Source organism: Engystomops pustulosus, chromosome 3, assembly GCF_040894005.1.
Source record: "Engystomops pustulosus chromosome 3, aEngPut4.maternal, whole genome shotgun sequence".
NCBI classification, from domain to species: Eukaryota; Metazoa; Chordata; class Amphibia; order Anura; family Leptodactylidae; genus Engystomops; species Engystomops pustulosus.
This window is the reverse complement of record NC_092413.1, coordinates 24,033,894-24,057,396: the sequence shown is the minus strand read 5'-3', so window position 1 is coordinate 24,057,396 and position 23,503 is coordinate 24,033,894. Positions and strand designations below refer to the sequence as shown.

At 44.5% G+C, this 23,503-nt stretch overlaps 1 protein-coding gene and 1 long non-coding RNA gene across 5 annotated transcripts in view; one reads left to right on the top strand and one right to left on the bottom strand.

Moving 5' to 3' along the window:
* Positions 1 to 23,503, bottom strand: part of TTC7A (tetratricopeptide repeat domain 7A) — a 265,076-nt gene that overhangs the window by 150,773 nt on the left and 90,800 nt on the right. The gene's annotated exons all lie outside the window — the stretch shown is intronic.
* LOC140120425 (uncharacterized) lies at positions 17,803 to 18,717 on the top strand. Its single transcript, XR_011853781.1, has 3 exons — positions 17,803 to 17,870; positions 17,955 to 18,035; positions 18,519 to 18,717. It is a non-coding gene; the product is annotated as an uncharacterized lncRNA (long non-coding RNA).

Here is a 23,503-nt window from a genome sequence, read left to right as displayed (position 1 = left end):
CACTAGAATATCACCAAGAATTCTTCCGAAAGTGTATCAGTAGTCAATCAGCTTGTAACTACCAGCACAAAAATCCCAGCCATCTTAAAGGGGATGTCCAAGTATTTAAGATATAACATTTCCATTTTATTTTCATTATCCCCCCTTCCTCCCTTCACAGCTCCCCATTTCCATAGTTCCTTCCTATACCCCATTAAGTTTTTTTGGTTTTTTTTTCTCTTTTACAGGTTAAACTGTTGTTTTGTTATTTTTATGTTCATCCATTGTTCCAAATGTGAAGTTTATTACTCTCTCACCGCGTATAATTAGATGACTTCTATTCACACATTTACAAGTTATTTGCTATTATATCACTTGCTGTAACCCAACGCAACAAATAATAACGCTTAATGTTGAAACATAACATTTCCATTGTACAGGAGACAACTAGATGATCAATGAGTGCTGGGATCTTCACCGACCGCAAGAATGGGGATCATATTCTCACTATTGGATGGAGAGAGAAACCATGCATGCGCCCTGCCGCATTATTATCGTCTATAGGAGTGATCAGAGCTATTTCCGTCCATACCATAGAAGTACATGGAGTAGCAGGTCACATGCTTGTCCTGCTGCTCCACTCTGGAGAGCTGGGGGTCCCATTGGCATGATCGGTGGGGTCTTATCAGTAAGACCCTTACTACCCCTTTCCTGTGGACTGGGGAATAACTTATATACCTGCGGCAACCCCTTTAAATCTGTGTAATTTACTAAATTAAAGGGGTGGCTGGCAAATTTACCAAATTTAAACAAAAGTCCAATTGCTGGTGTTTGGTATTGCAGTTTAGCTTTACTGAAGTAGATAATACTGAGTTGCAATACTAATCATTGCCTGTTGACAGGTGTGGCACTGTGTTTGGTAGAAACATACCTTGTTTTATAATAGACTTGATTGAGCTGCCCCCTACCTACAATGTGTAAAATTGTATTATAGAGAGAACAACAAATGCACAATTACAAACCTGTCCCTTCAAAGGAGGAGCAACCAGAGTCCTAATACCTAATACTACAAATTGGTGGGACACAGTATCTGTGGGTAATGTGTGGGAGTCTAAGACCTTCACAAGCTTTGTGATTTTCAAGGAGCGTGTTATGGAGAAATATACTATGATTTAAAAATATATATATACTTTTGTCCATTACTCCATTTCAGAGAAATTCTCATTGAACTCCATATGCTAATGAGGCATTTGATGCATCCAGCATAGGCCAATCATTGCTACTTCCTCCTAGCCCAGTGATGGTGAACCTTTTGGAGACAGAAAGCCCAAACTACAACCAAAATCCACTTATTTACCATGAAGACTCTCGTTGTAGCTTCTCTCCAGGAATAAGGGTGGGGCCAGCAGGAGGATCTCCAAAGATAATGCAGTTCTGCCAGCACCTTCTCACTTTTCCTGCAGTTCCAAACAGACAATGAAGTGTCACTTTAAATTAGCGCTGAGAACAGCATCTCCTGAGTTGCCTGGGACTGGAGGAAGATTTGGTGGATTTGATCCTATTTGGTGAATTCTGTAATGGGTGATGGTCTGAGTGCCCACAGAAATGGCTTTGAGTGCCACCTCTGGCATCCGTGCCATAGGTTCGCCACGACTATCCTAGCCTCTCTGCCAGGGAAGCAAACGATTTGGATTGTGAGAAGCACATGTCACTTGATAGGTAGGAATAGCAGTGATTGGTGTTAAAGGGAATGTGTGCGCCAACTGCCTCATTAGCATATGGATTAAAATGACAATTTCTCAGAGACTGCATCCAGGGCAAAAATGTTAAAAGTAATTTATAAATTCATAGTGCATTTCTCTAGAACTTGCTGGCAGTAGTTTATAATGTTTAGGGGGAGGGGCGGACTCCCTTTAAATTGCCCCATTCTTGTAAAGAAGTAAATATGCATCATATATGAATCTACAGAGAATACATCCGCACAGCTTATACAATAGGAGCTAATGTGGCAGTATATAGCTGGGCGCAACAAAACAGCAGTAATTCCACATCTATTGTCCCACTCAACCGCAACATAAAAACTTTATCATTTCAGAGCGGGGAAGTAATGAACAAATAAAAAAGAAGCCATAGAGAGCTCCAGCTGGACTGTAATTTTCCGATAAGTAGAAAACAATAGCTTCCTAGTAATAATGAGACTCCTACTTCTAGCAATCATTGTCAGAGGCAAAAAGTCCTGCTCCCCGGTGACTGCTTAGTTATGTACATGGTGCTGGAGATATACTGCCGCGTTGCATTTAACCCTATATGATTTAAAGGGAACCTGTCATCAGGATTTGACATATTACCCTAATCACAGGTTCCTCTAGGTTACTACCCACTGAACCAAAACCTGGTCTTCAGTTCTGTTCAGCCTAAAACAAAGTTTGAAAATATACCTGCTTCCTTGGCACAGAGAAGCCCCCTTAGTCATGGGGTCAATTGACAGAGCTTCCCAAGTCATGGAGTCAGGGTCAGCTTCAGATTTCAGTAGGCCCCTGAGTGACAGAGCCTCAGTAGGGCCCTTTGCAGTGAACTCCTTGACCCCATGGATTTCTTATGTACAACCTTATGTGGCCCCCCCCAGCAGATCTGGGCCCCATCTCTTGCCCCAGGTATGCCTAGTGCTGATGCCGGCCCTGCATGGAGTCATCCTCTGCAAAGCTCCTCTTCTCTTACTCCTTGCCCCCTCCCTTCTAGACATGTAGTCGGATGTGCGCTTAGAGTCAGTCTCCTCCCAGCTCCGAACATGCAGCGGTGGAGTCCTGACCTCTGCTTCACTTGTCTGACTACGCGTCTGGCAGGGAGGGGACGGGGAGGATTCTGTGAACTGCCCTCCTGATACATGAAAAATTACACTGTGAATAATATTGACTATTCAGTGACAGATCTGTCATGAGATCAAGAAAAATATTGTTGGCTGAGTATACAGAAGAAAGCGGGGACCACTTCTGTGCTGGATTTTAACAGTGCATCCGACTACGTGCCTAGAAGGTAGGGGGACGAGGAGGGTTCTGTGAACTGCTCCCATGATGCATGCGCGGGACCTGACACAGTGAATAATGTTGATTATTCAGTGGCACTTATGGCATGAAAACTAGAAAAACATTGTGTGCGGAATAGACAGAAGGAAACAGGTGCACTAACATTAGGGGACTGCACCCCTGGAGCACAGGAAAGCTGTTGAAATCTTGCGCATGCGCACATGAGGTCTGTCTCCTCCCAGCTCTAACCCACCTCTTCACTGTCTTATTACAAATATCCGGAGCTGGAAGGAGATCAAACTTATATGTAAGATTTTAACAACGTGCTCGACTACTTGTGTAGAAGGGAAGGGACGAGCAGGGTTCTGTGAAGCGCCACCATAATGCATGCGCCAGATCTAACACTCTGAATCTTGTTGATCTACCATGAAAACCAATTGTGGGCGGAGCAGACAGAACAAAACAGGTGCACTAGTTTTCAAGACCATGCCCCCGGAGCACAGAAAATCTAATTTGCATAAAAACGTATTTTTTCTTTAAAACGACAGATTCTTATGAAAATCAGCTTAGTGAACTAGCCCTTACAGGCTCCTAGCTATTCCATGATGCCTTATTTAGAATATATCATGAATACAGCATATGCCGGTGTGTGCCGCAACCTTTATTCCTCTAATAAATTCTTAGGCACCAGGGGATTCCGTATGGACCCAAGCTAAGATAGCCTTACTATGTCCTGCGTTGTGTTATTCCTAATGTATTAGTATAGGGAAGCGGCACACATCATGCGCCTTACTGCTGGTGAATGGATTGTGATATGCTTCAATGGGTGTACAATATCCCCTGCTGTGCACAGCCTGGGCCTAAAGAACCACTAACATTCATGTACCAAGCGGAGAGAAGAAGATGGAAATATCACTCACAATTATGTCCCGCATATAGAACAGAAACAGCAGGGCAATAGGAATAGAGGTAAAGGATTCTTTCACTTCACTTCATTAGACATAAGAAAAATAATAGAAAAAACTTAAAATAAAAAAGTCACTAATTCTCGTAAACATCACCAATTCTTGTATTAACACTAGACCACCAGGAATCAATTTTGAATATTGGTAGAGGTTCAGCAGGGATAATAATATATTGGGGCTCATTTACTAAGGGCTCCGCGGCCGCACTTTCAGCGGGTTTCCAAAATTTTTCAGTTTTGCGACGAATTCCGCCAGGATTTTACCGCACGCGATCGGATTTTGGGGCAATCGCGCCGGCTTGCATGCGACAGAAATCAGGGGGCTTGGCCGTCGGAAAACACGACGGATTCGGACAAAGCGCAGTATTTTTTTAAAAAAATGTGCCGCTTGACACGCACTTACATGCACCAGGAATAGGACGGTGAACTCCGGCAGATCACGGCGCAGTGGCGACACCTAGTGGACATCGGGCGCACGACCTTAGTGAATCGCCGAAAAACCCGAATCCTCGACGGAGAACGCGCCGCTGGATCGCGACAGGACCGGGTAAGTAAATGTGCCCCATTGTGATCCCTAGTGAACCTCTTAAGTGATCTGGTCTAAATCCTGACAGTCCAGTGATCTGACCACCAGGGGCCATGCTAAGTGATCTGAAAAGTTTAACTAAGGATCACGATATATAATCAATAATAGTTTCTTAGGGATCAGCCTAGGTTGTTACTAGTGTTTCACTAAAAGAATCACAACATGTTATTAACATTGGACCACCAGGGATCATGCTAGGTCATTTGTAGAGATTCACTAGAGATTGTAATATGTTATTAACACTAGACCATGGGGGGGTTAGGCTAGGTTATAAGCACTGGATCACTAGGGATCAGAATATAATATTTACACTGGACCACCAGGGATCACTCGGGGCCATTGAATGGTTCGCTAGAGATTACTATATGTTATTAACCCTGGACCACCAGGGAGCACACTAGATTATAATCACTGGTTTACTAGGGATCAAAGTATTTTATAAACAATGGGCCACCAGGGATAAGACTCTGTTATTAACACTGGCTCAACAGTAATCAGAAGGTTATTTATATGAAGCCAACATGGGTCATATAAGGGTCTTGGCATTGGTTTCCTAGAAAATCAGAATATGTTATTAACACTAGACCACCAGGGATCAGGCATTCATTTTTTACCAGATTTTACAAGATCACAAGCTTTAAGGATCACATAATGTTTTCTCGAAAGATTATCAAACATAAGAAGATAATTTTACCACTCACTAATAAACAGATGGAAAGAAATTCACTACCTAATACAAAAGGGATACAGGATACAATCTTTAAGCACAAGCTGTGCCTTAAGAAACTTGTTAAAGGGATTCTGCCAGCTCCTTAATCACACACCGTAGTGCAACCTCTTCCCTGGAATCCTAATTTTTTAGACTTGCTTTCTCTTCTTTTCTACTTTGCTGTCAACCCCATGATGTCATGGAACAGTATGAAATGACTCCTTTGAGTATACAGTCATGGAGGCAGAGCTACTAGGAAGAGTTATCTCGTCCCTCTGACATTTTTGTCACCCTTTTTTAAAGGGATCCTTTGGCTAGATTTTACCCCATTAAACAGGGGGCCCCTGCAGGTAGGCTATATGTGCCTGAGATAAGTTTAGAGGATGCAGGGGGAGTATTACTTTGGACGCCCCTATCTTATGTGCTACCTAGAGACATGATGTTGGTGTCATATTAAAGATAACAGTCTCATCTTTCAGATCACATAAGGCTTGTGGTTCTGGGATCTACTGAACCAGAGATAAAGGCAGCTACATACATAATAGAACTCCGATTCTGTAGCTCATTAAACGACAATCCTGATGCAACCTGAAAGATAAGATTCTTATCTTTAACATGACACCAAAAGCATCTAGATGCTATAGAGCTAGAGATAGGGGCATCTGAGGAGACACTCCTGCCTGCAGCCTCTTAATGTGACTTATCTCAAGCAAATATGACTCTTCTCAGCTCATTTTCCCAATTCATTTTGGAGGAGATTTTTTTTATAGGTTGAGATTTCACATAACAGAGGGAACTCTAGAAAGGAGATTTCATACCCTACCCATGGGGGTTAGTAGTTTACTGGGGTAAAATGAGTCCCTTAAAAGGCAAAAGCATTAAAAGGTCAATATCGTATATAACAAATCATATTTTTGGAAAGCAAACCAGTAGAATCTCTAGGACTGACCTGGGAGCAATGGAGTATTTCTAATAGGGATATTTTGTTTACTTGCAACATTGCGGAAACTGAAGCAAGAATCAAAAAGTGCCGAGCAGAATATTGGAGTAGGCGAGAGATTAGTGTATATCCAATTTAAGTCATTTTCCTCTAAGTAGCAGACATGTAGACCTCAGTGGATAACACTAAGCTCATCAATCTACCGCGCTCTCCGACTGTGCATATTCATTACCGGCAATCTCACCACTTACATAGAAAGGAGATGTCCGGCTCTAAGAGCAGACCCCACGGATGCACAGATGGTTACAGCGCGCCTTTTAAAGGAAACTATATTGAAAAATTAGATTTTTGAGAATTTTATATTTGAGATTTATTTTCCAATTATTTAATCCTTTGTTTAAAATATTTTGTTTAAAATAAATTGACAACATATAAAATAAAAAAACAAAAGAGAAAATACACCAGTGACTTAAACACAACGAGTATTGGATGAAGGGGCTTATCGTAAAAGGCAGTTTCTAGACCATGGCCGCCATCTTTAAAGGCGCCGTATTGGATCAAAGGCAAGTTCTTCCAATGGGAAGGTGATCCGTGTCTCAAAAAATCGATTGCCGCAATCAGATTTGCAATCCAAAAGTTATCAGCACAGAAGATTGGAACAACAACCAAGAACGTTCCCTGTGATACACAGCTATCTGACGGGTTGTCCCTGTTGCTGAACACAGAGCTGAAGGCGCTGGATCCAATCGTTATGAGCCCTAATGAGAATCTTGGGCTTGATAGTGTCTCTTTCTGTTAACACGTTATAAACACAGAAATTTTTATTAGGGTTCATTGACACTGGATCCAGCGCCTTCAGTGTTCAGCATCACATTGCTGTGCATCACAGGGAACGTTACTAGTTGTTGTTGCAATGTGTTAAAGGGAACCTGTCACCAGGAGACCCATTTTTAGCACTCCCCCAGTCCCCACAGAGCATAGTACATACACTGCCAAAGTGTTTTTGTATAAAAAATAGGTTTTACAGAAAAAAAGATATGTTATATTGAACCTTTCATTACCATCTGCTGTGTGACTAGGCAGTTGCCAAATGGGAGGGGCTGGAAAGGAGCAGTCCCCCCCACCCTTAGGAAACAGCTCCTCCATGTGACCTTTTCAAATATATGAAAACACCCATCACTTGGCTTAGCGACGCCCCCTGCTCCTTTACAGCCAATCCTGAGTGTGGGGAGTTATTCATATATTTGAAAAGGTCACATGTTTCCCAAGGGGGGGGGGGGGACTGCTCCTTTCCAGCCCCTCCCAATTGGCAACTGCCTAGTCACACAGCAGGAGCTAATGAATGGTACAATATAACATATCTTTTATTCTGTAAAACCTATTTTTTATACAAAAACACTTTGGCAGTGTATGTACTATGCTCTGTGGGGACTGGGGGAGTGCTAAAAATGGCTCTCCTGGTGACAGGTTCCCTTTAAGAACTTTTGAACCACAAGAGATATTGTAAATCTGATTGTGGCAATTAATTTCTGACTCTGGCCATCGATTCTGGTCTTCAAATGACCACAACATAAAACTTGCCCTTGGTACAATTTCTGTTCCAAAAACATTGCTGAAGTTCACCATCTTCTTCCTGGTGTATGTAAGTGCATTGGATTTCGACATAATTTGAAAATTAAATCCCGTTCTCAGTCCGAATGAGTCGGATCGTCCGACGGCACGCCCCCCAATTTGTGTCGCATGAAAGCCAGAAAGCTGCCCCCACAATCCGAGCGCAAACACCTGTTCAATACCTGTCAAAGCCGTGCAAATCCCGAAAAAGACGAACACTCCAACAAATGTGCAATCCGCAACCCTTAGTAAATGAGCCCCAATGGGGCACATTTACTAAGAACAGTGCAGTCTTTACTATGTTGTAAAGATGCTTAGGGAAGTGGAAACTGATTTTCAGGTAGCACCTCCCTTAGTCTCTACTATAAGGTACTAACAGAGATGGAATAAGCGGTGATGCCACTGTTGTAGGCCTCTATCAGGGGATCTACATTATCCCGCTGGCAGTGGGAGAAGCCGCTTGCATAGCCATGTCAACTACAGGGTCCCAATGGTTTCTACAGTATATGGACCAACTTTCAAAAATAAGATTTATAGAGATTAAATTGTCGAATAATGAACCTCTGGAGTCCAGAACTGGGTTAGAGCATGAGCCCACCAGAGTATGCTCTGGTATTCTGGTGGGCCAGTCTGACACTGCAGTGGGGTATGTCATCCTATTTCTTATCCTTCTGAGCATGAGGATGATTGAACATCGGCAGCAGCCAGTAATTCCATATGAGGACAGTGACATCACTGGGGACACCAGCGGAGGCCAGTGCCGGATGCAATGCTTTGAACGCGATGTGAATGAAGCTAGGACGTGTCTTTCTGGAACTTCTGGTTTCGGGCCAAAGTAAAACTGGAACTGCTTCATCGAATTGGCCTCCTCGGACAAAGAAAATCACCTCCATTTTCCAAGGAACTTGGTTTAAAAAGCTTTGAACTTCAAAAACTTTGCTGGTCCGAGGAAGTCACAATTTGGATGAAGAGGTTTCCGTGACTCCCTGGGACTGGAGCGACACATGAACCAGGAGTTGGGTGAATATGCGTTCTGAATAAGCCCTGATAATTGTTCCTCATAGCAGAGCAAAACTTTTTTAATGCTAACTTTTTTTTTACATGAAAAAGCACAGATGATTTTTCGTTTTATTATACAATTTTGTACCCAGGCCTCACTTCTTGTTGGTCAAGCCGCATTACCAGATAGTCAGGGGATTTGCATTGTAAATATGAACCACACCTTTAAGAAGGAATGTCTTAGCGGAAAGACCCCGCATCTACAATGTAACACAATTACCCGCGTTCTGCAGATTCCAGCCATTAACGGCAGCAGAAGTAATTATTTTTTCAAAGCCTTCGCTATGAGCGCGCTCCAGACTGCCGACCTTTCTAATCACATCGTTCACCAAAGGAAACAGTTAATATTGTAAATCTTCATTCCCTCGATGATTCTATTTAAGGAGCCATACGAGGAATCTTCTCTCCCAAGGCTCCCAGCCGTCAGGCAAAGACAAACAGACTTCTCCAACGCCGGTTTCTTAGCAACTAGTCTAAACTAAAGAACGACACGGAAGCCCAATGTCATACACCTCATATGTTGCTGTGATAGAACCATGTGCTGCACAATGTATATATGACAGTTCCGCTTTATTAATGTTTTTCGGGCTGTGGGGGAGATGTATCAGAAGCGTCTGAGGTTAAACTGTTCTAGTTACCCATGGAAACCAATCAGAGCTCAGCTTTAACTTTCTAAACAGCTATGGGAAAATGAAAGCTGAGCTCCGATTGGTTTCCATGGGCAACTAGAACAATTTAACCTCAGACACTGCTGATAAATCTCCCCGTGTATGTCCATTCATAGTACGACATCTACTCCAAGACATGATGGACCCACAATGCTACGGGGCAGGGGTGTGAGACATCGGCAAATATTTGAAGGAAATGGTTGGGTTTGGGTACAGTGAAATCAGTCACTCTGGTGGTCATAACCCCGACAGTAGTAATGGTTGCTCTGGTCACAACAAGAGGATAGGAGATAAATTGCTGATCGATGCAGTTCTCCCACAGACCTACACGGATCAAGAGAATGGGGACCAACCAAATGAATAAAGCAACTAGTCCTGCTGATCTATAGCGCTGGTGGAGTTCGCCTTTACTTGGTGACTTCCTTCAGTGCCATGGAGAGACTTTACACATGCTTGACCCTTGGTTCCATTCACTTGGGGTACAACAGACCCCAGTTCTCGTGATCCATAGGAGTCCAGCAGATAGTTAGGGCTTTCTGTGACTGTACAACCCCTTTAAGGCTTAACGACACACATCGGGCGAGATAAAATAAGACAAGTGAGCAATAATTGTATTGTGCCACATTTTCTAGTTGTGTTACAGGGGGTTTTTTTTTTAGAGTCTTTTATCCTCAAACAAAAAAAAAAAAGTTCATGGTTTATTGGGAAATAGGCATGACCACGGCCATAGTCGTGCCACCATGCGCAAAATGTTTAACACAATTTATGCAGGTTTTCTGCCGTAAAACCAAGTCAACTAATAGATCCAAAATTCGACAAGACATTTCTGTGAATGGCTCAAACACATCAAAATCTACACCAAAAAAAGCTAAAATTTAATGAGGCGCTTTGTCCCCTCTAAATTCAGTACCTTTTTTATTGCGTTGCTCCACGGATTTCGGCACAGTTGGAATTTTATTTCTCTAGCCCCTAGTGCCTTTCGGGCAGTTTCAGCAACCAATATGCTAATTATGCTCTCTACTGTCATGTGGGAGGTGCCAAGTTGTGAGCCGCAGTTTCGGACAGTAGTGCGCCTAATTAGCATATTGGATGAGAAACTAATGACAATCATTGGTCAGGAATAGTGGGAGCCATTAAAGGGATCATAACTTTTTTTGTTGTTTGAAAGATCCTCGAATAAATTTCCCTGCAGCGCCTCCGTAGGTGAAATCAATCATTACACAATCCTTATTCAAATCAATAGGATGTCTGTGTAATGGAGGACAGGGCAGGTCCTCCAGAGTAACACACACTCTCCACTGTGGTCAAGCATTCACTTAGACAACCCCTTTAAATGTATAGAAAACTGAAGAACGTCACAAGTACAGATGAGTAAAACATGTGATTCCTGTTATGTTCTGAATGGGCTCAGATTTCTCTGCACTCTTATGTAATGAGTTACAGACAGAGAGCGGATGTGGTGCCAGGAAAAATAAGGCTTTGATGGAGAAGGTGGGTGTAAGAATAGTTGGCCTGAAACGCTGCCCAAAAAGGAATGAATCTGCCCAATGCTCTTTTTCTTTTTTCATTCCGCCTGCTTGTAACGGGGACAAAAAAATTATAAAATATATGACCAGCTATAATTGGGATAAAAAGAGTAGAAGTTATAGGAACTGTATATGGATAAAGAACCAACTGGTAGCCATACGAGAACCAGGGCATGGATGCTCGTTGGCCTATGAAGGTCACAGGGTTTGGCAGAGTTTGTCATAGCCCTAACCTAAAGGTAGGAGTACACATTCCGAAAATGTCAAGCAGAAAAAACATAACAATTTTTATGTGTAAATTTTTATTTTGTGGATTGAGTTTGTGATGCAGATTCGTATATATGGATTTTCTGCATGAGGTTTTGGACCTTAAAGAGAAGCTGCCATCAGGATTTAAAATTTTGAGAAAATGACAGGTTTCCTATAGGTTGCTTTAATAGTAATTACTTTCATTCAGTTTTAAAAGTATATACTCGAGTATAAGCCTAGTTACTGGGCTTATACTTGAGTAAAAGAAAAATATAGGTTTTACCAGGTTTTTGTGATAAAATTAGGGGCCTCGGCTTATACTTGGGTCGGCTTATACTAGAGTATATACTGTATATAAAATTATGTCTGGCTCCCTGGCCAGTAAAGAGGAACGATTCATGGAGGTGTCTGTGAAAGGCTGCGAGTCCCTGTTTTATCACTGTTCTCCCTCTTTCCTGATCCCTACTCTTTCCCCCTCCCTCCTGCAGATGTGAGCTGACTGAGATTTGCTTGCAGGGGGTAAGATCACGTCTCCATGAGGATGGGGCAGATCTAAGAGAGAAGTGATGACACAGGGTCTCCTTCCTTGTTGCTGGCAGGGAGTCAGGCAAACTTTTAAATACGTTTAAAACTGAATGGTACTGAGAATGTTTATTATAAAAGAAGATTTGAAATTAGTTTTAAACTACCTGTGGGAACCTGTCATTAGCTCTAAAAGTGTGAAATGCTGATGATAGGTTACCTTTTTTTTTCCTTTCCCTGAAATGATGGAAGATTAATCTGAACGGTGTAATTTCTCCTGGCATTGCCATACCCCGTGACAATGGATTACAGGGTCAGATCGTATACTTTTGGGTATATTGTATCACCAATGTGTCAATTTCTTCATACAGTTACCAGAGAAATAACAGAGGAACCACACAATGGCGACTAACTTACAATAGATGCTCTAACTGATGTAATAACTAAAAACAGACATGTCAGGGGAGCGGCCGGGTCCCCTTGTGATACATACGAGAAGATGAAAGCATTGGTGCTGTGTGAGATCTCAGGCCACCATTGATTTTGTAATAAAAGGCCTCTATGGAGCCGCAGGATTTATGGTTGGAAGGTTCATATATATATAAGACTTTATTCCCACTGAGAGGCCTCGATAGGATCCGCTGCGTCTTCGCAGCTATTTCCACATAAGTAAACTTGGCAGGAGACACAATTGACACAATCATATTTCTTCACTTTAATCCGCAGAGGCTGCCATGCTTTACAGATGCCTGGATTCCATCAGAGATCTTGATAAAATTAGCAACTACTGAAGACAGGATGGGAGAAGCATTGCGGAGGAGATGTTAACCCCTGCACGGGTGGAAGTCGGATCTTCTGGAAAAAGTCTTCATGTTTGTTATATTCTGTAAACACAGGACCATATTTGCCACTAGGCACCGGGGGCATGGTGCACAGGGCGGACCAGGGGAGAGGGCGTCAGCCAGGTGGGAAATTTTTATTTTAAAAGAAATTTATTTTTTTACCATCCAATTGGTGCCCCACCACCTACCAAGAGCCCAGTACCACACAGTTGTCCTCTGCTCCACTACAGGGCTGGGACAAGGGGCGCCGCCTCTGCTCTGCCTGTGGCTGTGGGGGGAGCAGGTTTGATCTGCTGACAGTGGGGACTACATCCCGCCACTGTTGTCAGCCCCGCCCTCAGCATCTTGGAGACTGTTTCTTTACAGCTGGAGCTGTACAATATCAAGCTCCACTCTTACAGCCCTGCCCGCCAGCGATGTAATATATGCGTATTGTCCGATAGTGATGTAATATATGCGTCCTGCCCGATAGAGATGTAATATATGCGGCCTGCCCGATAGTGATGTAATATATGCGCCCTGCCCGCTAGCGATGTAATATATGCGCACTGCCCGATAGCGATGTAATATATGGGCACTGCCCGATAGCGATGTAATATATGTGCCCTGCCCGATAGCGATGTAATATATGCGCACTGCCCGGGTAGCGATGTAATATATGCGCTCTGCCCGATAGCGATGTAATATATGCGCCCTGCCCGATAGCGATGTAATATATGCGCCCTGCCCGATAGCGATGTAATATATGCGCTCTGCCCGATAGCGATGTAATATATGCGCTCTGCCCGATAGCGATGTAATATATGGGCCCTGCCCGATAGCGATGTAATATATGCGCTCTGCCCGATAGCGATGTAATATATGCGCCCTGCCCGATAGCGATGTAATATATGCGCTCTGCCCGATAGCGATGTAATATATGCGCTCTGCCCGATAGCGATGTAATATATGCGCCCTGCCCGATAGCGATGTAATATATTCGCTCTGCCCGATAGCGATGTAATATATGCGCCCTGCCCGATAGCGATGTAATATATGCGCCCTGCCCGATAGCGATGTAATATATGCGCCCTGCCTGATAGCGATGTAATATATGCGCTCTGCCCGATAGCGATGTAATATATGCGCTCTGCCTGATAGCGATGTAATATATGCGCCCTGCCCGATAGCGATGTAATATATGCGCTCTGCCCGATAGCGATGTAATATATTATTTGCCCCCTTTACTTTCAGTGCAGCAAACTCACTCCAGAACTTTAGTGAGGATCTGTGAATGATCCAATGTCCTAAATGACTGATAAATCCCCCTGCTCTGTGATAGTCTCAGGGTTCTGCTTCATGAAGGAACACACCAGGAAGGTCTGTGATACTGTTGTGGAGAAGTTTAATGCCGGATTTGGATACAATAAGATTTCACAAACTTTACACATACTAAGGACTCTGTGAGGGACCCGACCGTCCCTCTAAACTTTCATCTCACACAAGGAGAAGACTGATCAGAGAAGCAGCCAAGAGGAAACTAATCCCTCTGGATGAGCTGAAGAAATCTACAGCCACCAAAAAGCACCATCCCCGCTGTCACACACGGTGGGGGCGCCATCCCCGCTGTCACACACGGTGGGGGCGCCATCCCCGCTGTCACACACGGTGGGGGCGCCATCCCCGCTGTCACACACGGTGGGGGCGCCATCCCCGCTGTCACACACGGTGGGGGCGCCATCCCCGCTGTCACACACGGTGGGGGCGCCATCCCCGCTGTCACACACGGTGGGGGCGCCATCCCCGCTGTCACACACGGTGGGGGCGCCATCCCCGCTGTCACACACGGTGGGGGCGCCATCCCCGCTGTTACACACGGTGGGGGCGCCATCCCCGCTGTCACACACGGTGGGGGCGCCATCCCCGCTGTCACACACGGTGGGGGCGCCATCCCCACTGTTACACACGGTGGGGGCGCCATCCCCGCTGTCACACACGGTGGGGGCGCCATCCCCGCTGTTACACAACTGCTGATCACAAACACTTCATCCAACCTCCCTGAGCTCCAGCTGTTCTCCAGGGAAGAAAGGGGAACAATTTCAGTCTCTCGATGTGCAAAACTGATAGAGACCTGATACCCCAAGCGACTGCAGCTGTAATCACAGCACAAGGGGGCGCTACAAAGTATTAACTTAAAGGGAACCTGTCACCAGGAGACCCATTTTTAGCACTCCCCCAGTCCCCACAGAGCATAGTACATACGCTGCCAAAGTGTTTTTGTATAAAAAATAGGGTTTACAGAAAAAAAAGAGATGTTATATTGTACCTTTCCTTAGCATCTGCTGACTAGGCAGTTGGGTATTGGGAGGGGATGGAAAGGAGCAGTCCCCCCCCCACCCTTGGGAAACCGCTACTCCATGTGACCTTTTCAAATATATGAAAACACCCATCACTTGGCTTAGCGACGCCCCCTGCTCCTCTACAGCCAATCCCAAGTGTGGGGAGTTATTCATATATTTGCAAAGATCACATGTTTCCCAAGGGTGGGGGGGAACTGCTCCTTTAAAGCCCCTCCCAATTGGCAACTGCCTAGTCACACAGCAGATGCTAATGAAAGGTACAATATAACATATCTTTTTTTCTGTAAAACCTATTTTTTAAACAAAAACACTTTGGCAGTGTATGTACTATCCTCTGTGGGGACTGGGGGAGTGCTAAACATGGGTCTCCTGGTGACAGGTTCCCTTTAAGGGGGCTGAATGATATTGCACCCTCCACTTTTCAGTTTATTATTTTTACAAATGTTTAAAATATCCAATAAATTTTCGTTCCACTTTTCCACGTGTGTCCCACTTGTTGATTCTTCACCAAAGAAATTACAATTTTATATCTTTATGTTTGAAGACTGAAATGTGGCAAAAGGTAGAAAAGTTTAAGGTGGCTGAATACTTTTGCAAGGCGCTGTACCTCAGCTGCTGCAGAAGCTTATAATTCACACCTTAGCTGCTGCAGAACCTCATTTTGCGAACCTTAAATCCTGCAAAACCTCATAATACATATATTTAATGTATTGGAAATTATAATACAGACTGCAGCTGATGATCTTCAAGTCTCTTTCATATGAATTAAAAAATTATATAGATATATTCCCCTTGACTCTTTGAAAAGAGGTTTTGCAGCAGCTGAGGTTTGTAGATGTAGTGTGTCCCACCTGATACAAAACCGCAATAAATAATTAAATAAATAAATTAATGAATGAATGAAAATAAAAGGATTTATGTGTTTGTGCCATATATAGATCGGATCCCTAGATTGTGAAGGTGTTTATACATTCTGACAAAATGACAAATTCAGGTAAAAAAAATAATACGCACTTGGATCCTTAACAACAGAAAAGATATTAAAAAGCAATAAATTAAGATAATATTTGATTCTCAGTTAATACAAGGGTTAAAGTAAATTGGATGCCCCATTCATTCACCATGTACACGGAATGTTATGTAATGGAACTAGAGCAGTGATGTCACTGGATGACATCACAGTGGTCATATTCTGTAAGATCCCTGCGCACAGAGCAGGGTTAGAATTCTAGTGTGATTCTATGTTGGATGAACACAACGTGAGGAATAAGAAGAGAGAAATTTACTGAGAGTAAAACGCCATCATGGGGACCCATGGGCGTCACCGCGGTAATCGGCTGATTACCGCTTTCTCCTCCTATATGTCTATTGGCTCGTGGCTTCTGCCCCGATTTAGAAAGATTTGCCGAAATTGGAGAAAACTGATGAGAACTTCCCGCTTCCTGGCCATAAAAACACGCTATGTGTCAAAGGTCAAGCGCTTCTTCAAATCACTTTCTCTTAAAGGACGTAGAGCCCAGATCAAAGACAAAGGTGAGGAGACACCAACCTACATAGTAGGTGAACATGACTCCACTTCCACCAATGCACAAAGTGGAGAGACTACTGCAGATAAGGGGCTCCTTATACTGCAAGGAAAACCACAGGCTATTGATGTTGTTAAGTCGTTTCATGTCCCGAAGTCAGCGGCTGCTGAAAAGAGAGCGAAAAGAAAGAGACAAAAGCGACGTTCCAATGGCCAAAACCGTACAAGACAACTAGCGAAAGGTGACACTTCCTTCCTAGATCTGGACACTGTTAAAACTGTGGACATAGAAATGGTCCCATCTACTGAAGATGTTGTGATGGCATCTGGGGAAGCTTCCACCTTCAGCTTCAAAATACAAGACCAAGCTTCCACAGACAGTCAGCCTTGGATATTTTCACCACCGAAAAGAGCTGCTTTGAACTACAATCCAAATCTAGGGAGCCCAATGCTGGAGACAGAAGAAGTGGACATAGAAATGGCAGCATCAGCTGAAGATGTTGTGGTGGCATCTGGTGAAGCTTCCACCTTCAGCTTCAAAAGACAAGCCCCAGCCTCCACGGACATTCAGCCTTGGATATTTTCACCACCGAAAAGAGCGGCTTTGGACATTCCAGATCTGTCCACGAACATTCTAGGGAGCCAAATGCTGAAGACGGAAGAAGTAGACATGCCTCATACCTGGAGCCACAACAACATCACCAAACTATCTTCAGAGCATTTAACCACCCTAAAAAGCAAAGGACAGAGAGGAATGTTAGATGATGACCTCATCAGCATGGCCCAGGAGATCCTGCAAAGGCAGTTTCCGAACTTTGATGGCCTGCAGCCTCCTGCTGCTCTCCTTGTACCGGGGTACAGCGTAGGACAGAAGGCTGTACAGATACATTATGATGAAGACAGGGTACACTGGGTCACCACGTGCTTTCATGATGGTAACATCTTGGTCGCTGACAGCTTCAGTAGTGGATACTTGACTCCATCTATCCGTCAGCAGATATGCAACATCTATGGTGCAGTGATCCAAAAGCCCCTGAGACACCTAAAATTTCTGAATGTGGATCAGCAGAAAAATAACTACGATTGCGGAGTCTTCGCCATTGCTTTTGCTTTTGAGTTTCTTAAAAACAATGGCGACCCTACAGCGAGATTTCAGCATGACAAGATGAGAGACCATCTCATATCCTGCCTAGAGATGGGCAGGATCGTAGGATTTCCCAGAAAGGTTGCCTGACTCCATGTCCAAGAGACGTGTTGAGACTTCGCTGGACGCTGGATATATAAAGCGGAGCTGCAGTGACTACCCAACTCCTTAGAGACCAAAGAAGGTAGGTAACCCCAGACTTTCCTTATTTGCATGTATATATTAATTGTAAAAAATGTAACTTAATTGTTCTTTTCTTTTCTGTTAGAACGAGCGTGAAGAAAGAAAATTCCGCTCTACAATGAAGACGTCAAGGTGCATGAATTGCCCTCACACAGTACTAAATAATGTAAGACACCTTTTACGGGGTTATTACAATGGGAAGGCCGAAATCAGTATCCAATAGTCACTGTGCCCCCACAGTAGCCAAGCTACAGTGCATTATAGTAGCCCTTATCTGTAGAATCCCTTCCCCCGATGTATTTGCCGATCTCCACTCCCCAAAAGCAGACGCTGACTTCTTTACTTCTCTTCTGCTGTGTGCGGCTTTGAAGCTGGCAGACATGATGAAGTCATCACATCGTATCTGTCCGCACAGAGGAAATGGTCCTATTCTGGCCTGCTGCAGACAGGACAGAGGGGGGAGGGGAGCTCCTGCTGCAGCTAGTTGTGTTTCTCCACACACAGGATAGATGGGAAGATAATGGGGTTATACGGCTGATCTCCAGGGACACATAGAGAAGATTTTTTTTTATATACTTTCAGTTAAGATTGCTATATATCACCTAAACATTAGCCAAAAATGGTATCTAAATGTGCATTTGTCTTACAGGAGTGATGAAACAATACAGAAATCTCTGCAAAGACAATCTATGTTTCGAAGATGTCATCATGAAGGTCTGGGTCAGATGGAGAAGAAAAGGAAAGCAGAGAAGACACCACTGTGTTGTATCAGTACTGTGCTTACTTAAATGTTTCGTTGCCCAATACAATATAATAAATAGTATCTGACCTTTATATTGGGAAAAATACTTTGTTTAGTGTTTTTTCTTCTTTTTAATTTTTCATATACGCTATAATTTGCCAATAATATTAAAAGGAGTCCCACCGCCACCACCAGGCATTATAATCTTCTGGCAGCGTGGTGTAGAGAAAGACAATCACAGCGATTTCCAGCATAGTTTTATTATTTCTATCCATTATGTCATTTCCATCAGATTCCCAGTTTAATCTGTATGCAAATGAGTCCTTTGGTGCACCCAAGTCATGTCCCCAGCACCCAGATCCCTATTTCTGCCCAAATTGCTTCCCCTTTCTTCCAGTGTGTCCCCATGCCTCTCACAAGACAAATACCCTACTTATCTGATGGAGGGGACAGAGATCCAGACAAGAACAGCAATGCTGGAGAGTGTAAGGAAATGGCCCGGGTGCACCAGCTGCCTCATTTGCATACGGATTACAATGTGAATACAATGTGAATGGAGAGAAATAATAAAGGTGTGTTAGAAATCACAGTGAATTATTCTACAACATGCTCCAAACAGATTATAATGCTTGGTGGAGGCGGTAGACTCCCTTTAAGCCGTGATATGAACACACATTGCACATTGTCATGCGGTGGGTCCTAACCAGTGACTTCTTTTTACAAATCTTCTTGTCGGACTCATAGTTTTTTCAGTCTTAGATTCCCTGGACTGAAACGAGACTCCACTTTTGAGGTTTGGACACTTTCATTAAAAGAAATCTACCAAAAAGGTTATTCAAATGAGCCCTGAGGGGCTCTGGGCTCCATTGACATCTGTGGAGCCCTTCAGGCTCATTTGCATTATTTTTTAAACCTTTTCCGTAAAATCAAGGGCTTAAGAAGCTCAAAAGGGTTTTCCTACAAAGAAAAGTTAGGCCCTATCCACGAGATAGGGCCTAACTTGCTGATCAGTGGGGGTCTCAATGCTGAGACCCCCACTGATTACTAAAACGAGTGGTCCGTCGGAGATCACCAAACACAGCGCTTGCCAATATCCGTCAGCTTCATAGAGATTAATGGAGCAAAACGGTCATGCGCGGCCGTCTGCTCCATTAATCTGACGGAGAGATGATGGGTCCGACGGAGGTACATCGTGATCTGTGGGGGTCTCAGCACTGAGACCCCCACTGATCAGCAAGTTAAACCCAATCCTGTGGATAGGGCCTAACTGTTGTTCGTGGGAAAACCCCTTTAAAGAAGAGCGGATCCTGCCAGAGGGCGCAAACACCAGTCGGACCTCTTGTCGCTACCTGAAATGAGCGGCCCGACGGAGCTGGCAGAGATTGCCGAGTATATGCGCCCTGCCCGATAGCGATGTAATATATGAGCCCTGCCCGATAGCGATGTAATATATGCGCCCTGCCCGATAACGATGTAATATATGCGCCCTGCCCGATAGCGATGTAATATATGCGCTCTTCCCGCTAGCGATGTAATATATGCGCACTGCCCGATAGCGATGTAATATATGCGCCCTGCCCGATAGCGATATAATATATGCGCCCAGCCTGCAAGCGATGAAATATATGCGCCCTGCCCGATAGCGAGGTAATATATGCGCCCTGCCCGATAGCGATGTAATATATGCGCCCTGCCCGATAGCGATGTAATATATGCGCCCTGCCCGATAGCGATGTAATATATGCGTCCTGCCCGATAGCGATGTAATATATGCGCACTGCCCGATAGCGATGTAATATATGCGCCCTGCCCGATAGCGATGTAATATATGCACCCTGCCTGCTAGCGATGTAATATATGCGCACTGCCTGATAGCGATGTAATATATGCGCCCTGCCCGATAGCGATGTAATATATGCGCTCTGCCCGATAGCGATGTAATATATGCGCCCTGCCTGATAGTGATGTAATATATGCGCCCTGCCCGATAGCGATGTAATATATGTGCCCTGCCCGATAGCGATGTAATATATGTGCCCTGCCCGATAGCGATGTAATATATGCGCTCTGCCCGATAGCGATGTAATATATGCGCTCTGCCCGATAGCGATGTAATATATGCGCACTGCCCGCTAGCGATGTAATATATGCGCACTGCCCGATAGCGATGTAATTTATGCGTCCTGCCCGATAGCGATGTAATATATGCGCCCTGCCCGATAGCGATGTAATATATGTGCCCTGCCCGATAGCGATGTAATATATGCGCCCTGCCCGATAGCGATATAATATATGCGCCCAGCCTGCAAGCGATGAAATATATGCGCCCTGCCCGATAGCGATGTAATATATGCGCCCTGCCCGATAGCGATGTAATATATGCGCACTGCCCGATAGCGTTGTAATATATGCGCCCTGCCCGATAGTGATGTAATATATGCACCCTGCCTGCTAGCGATGTAATATATGCGCCCTGCCTGATAGCGATGTAATATATGCGCTCTGCCCGATAGCGATGTAATATATGCGCCCTGCCCGATAGCGATGTAATATATGCGCCCTGCCCGATAGCGATGTAATATATGCGCCCTGCCCGATAGCGATGTAATATATGTGCCCTGCCCGATAGCGATGTAATATATGCGCCCTGCCTGATAGCGATGTAATATATGCGTCCTGCCCGATAGCGATGTAATATAAGCGCCCTGCCTGATAGTGATGAAATATATGCGCCCTGCCCGCTAGCGATGTAATATATGCGCCCTGCCTGCTAGCGATGTAATATATGCGCCCTGCCTGATAGTGATGTAATATATGCGCCCTGCCCGCTAGCGATGTAATATATGCGCCCTGCCTGCTAGCGATGTAATATATGCGCCCTGCCCGATAGCGATGTAATATATGCGCCCTGCCCGATAGCGATGTAATATATGCGCACTGCCCGCTAGCGATGTAATATATGCGCCCTGCCTGATAGCGATGTAATATATGCGCTCTTCCCGCTAGCGATGTAATATATGCGCACTGCCCGCTAGCGATGTAATATATGCGCTCTGCCCGATAGCGATGTAATATATGCGCCCTGCCTGATAGTGATGAAATATATGCGCCCTGCCCGCTAGCGATGTAATATATGTGCCCTGCCTGCTAGCGATGTAATATATGCGCCCTGCCCGATAGCGATGTAATATATGCGCACTGCCCGCTAGCGATGTAATATATGCGCCCTGCCTGATAGCGATGTAATATATGCGCACTGCCCGCTAGCGATGTAATATATGCGCCCTGCCTGATAGCGATGTAATATATGCGTCCTGCCCGATAGCGATGTAATATATGCGCCCTGCCCGATAGCGATGTAATATATGTGCCCTGCCCGATAGCGATGTAATATATGCGCCCTGCCCGCTAGCGATGTAATATATGTGCCCTGCCCGATAGCGATGTAATATATGCGCTCTGCCCGCTAGCGATGTAATATATGCGCACTGCCCGCTAGCGATGTAATATATGCGCTCTGCCCGCTAACGATGTAATATATGCGCCCTGCCGGATAGCGATGTAATATATGCGCCCTGCCTGATAGTGATGTAATATATGCGTCCTGCCCGCTAGCGATGTAATATATGCGCCCTGCCCGATAGCGATGTAATATATGCGCCCTGCCCGCTAGCGATGTAATATATGCGCACTGCCCGCTAGCGATGTAATATATGCGCCCTGCCTGATAGCGATGTAATATATGCGCTCTGCCCGCTAGCGATGTAATATATGCGCCCTGCCCGATAGCGATGTAATATATGTGTCCTGCCCGATAGCGATGTAATATATGCGCCCTGCCCGATAGCGATGTAATATATGTGCCCTGCCCGATAGCGATGTAATATATGCGCCCAGCCTGCAAGCGATGTAATATATGCGCCCTGCCCGATAGCGATGTAATGTATGTGCCCTGCCCGATAGCGATGTAATATATGTGCCCTGCCCGATAGCGATGTAATATATGCGCCCTGCCCGATAGCGATGTAATATATGCGCCCTGCCCGATAGCGATGTAATATATGCGCCCTGCCCGATAGCGATGTAATATATGCGCCCTGCCCGATAGCGATGTAATATATGTGCCCTGCCCGATAGTGATGTAATATATGTGCCCTGCCCTGTGTTAGCATAAGGGCACCAATAGGGAGCGTAAGCACTGAGAGTGCCTAAGGCAGCATCAACACTAAATACGGCCCTGGTGAGTATTTGAGTACCTTTGCCTCTATGCTGCTCCCCTGACTAACGCAGCCTAGGGGCAGAGCGACAGGCCAGATAACACAAGGCATGTTTTACCCCCCCTGGCCTCCTGTTTGTCACCCATGGTGTAGGTCAAAGCGGATAGGCTGGTATTTCATAGGTCCCATAATAAATACAGAGACTATAGTATGTATTTACAGGGGATTATAACATCTTATTGTCAGTGGACAGTCAGCTCCTGCAGAACCTTATAATAAACACCTCAGCTGCTGCAGAACCTCATCATACATACAGTGCCTTGCGTAAGTATGTAGGCCCCTTGAATTTTTCTACCTTTTGCCATATTTCATGTTTCAAATATAAAGATATAAAATTGTAATTTTTTTGGTGAAGAATCGACAAGTGGGACACAATTGTGAAAAGTAACGAAATTTATTGGATATTTTAAACTTTAGTAAAAGAATACTAAACCTGCAATATTATTCGCCCCCTTTACTTTCAGTGCAGCAAACTCATTCCAGAAGTTCAGTGAGGATCTCTGATGGAGATGGATAAAATTGATGGTAAGATGGACAGGACAATACAGGACAATTCTGGAATAAAACTTGTTGGGAGTCTGTAAAAGACCTGAGACTGGGACGGGGATTTATATT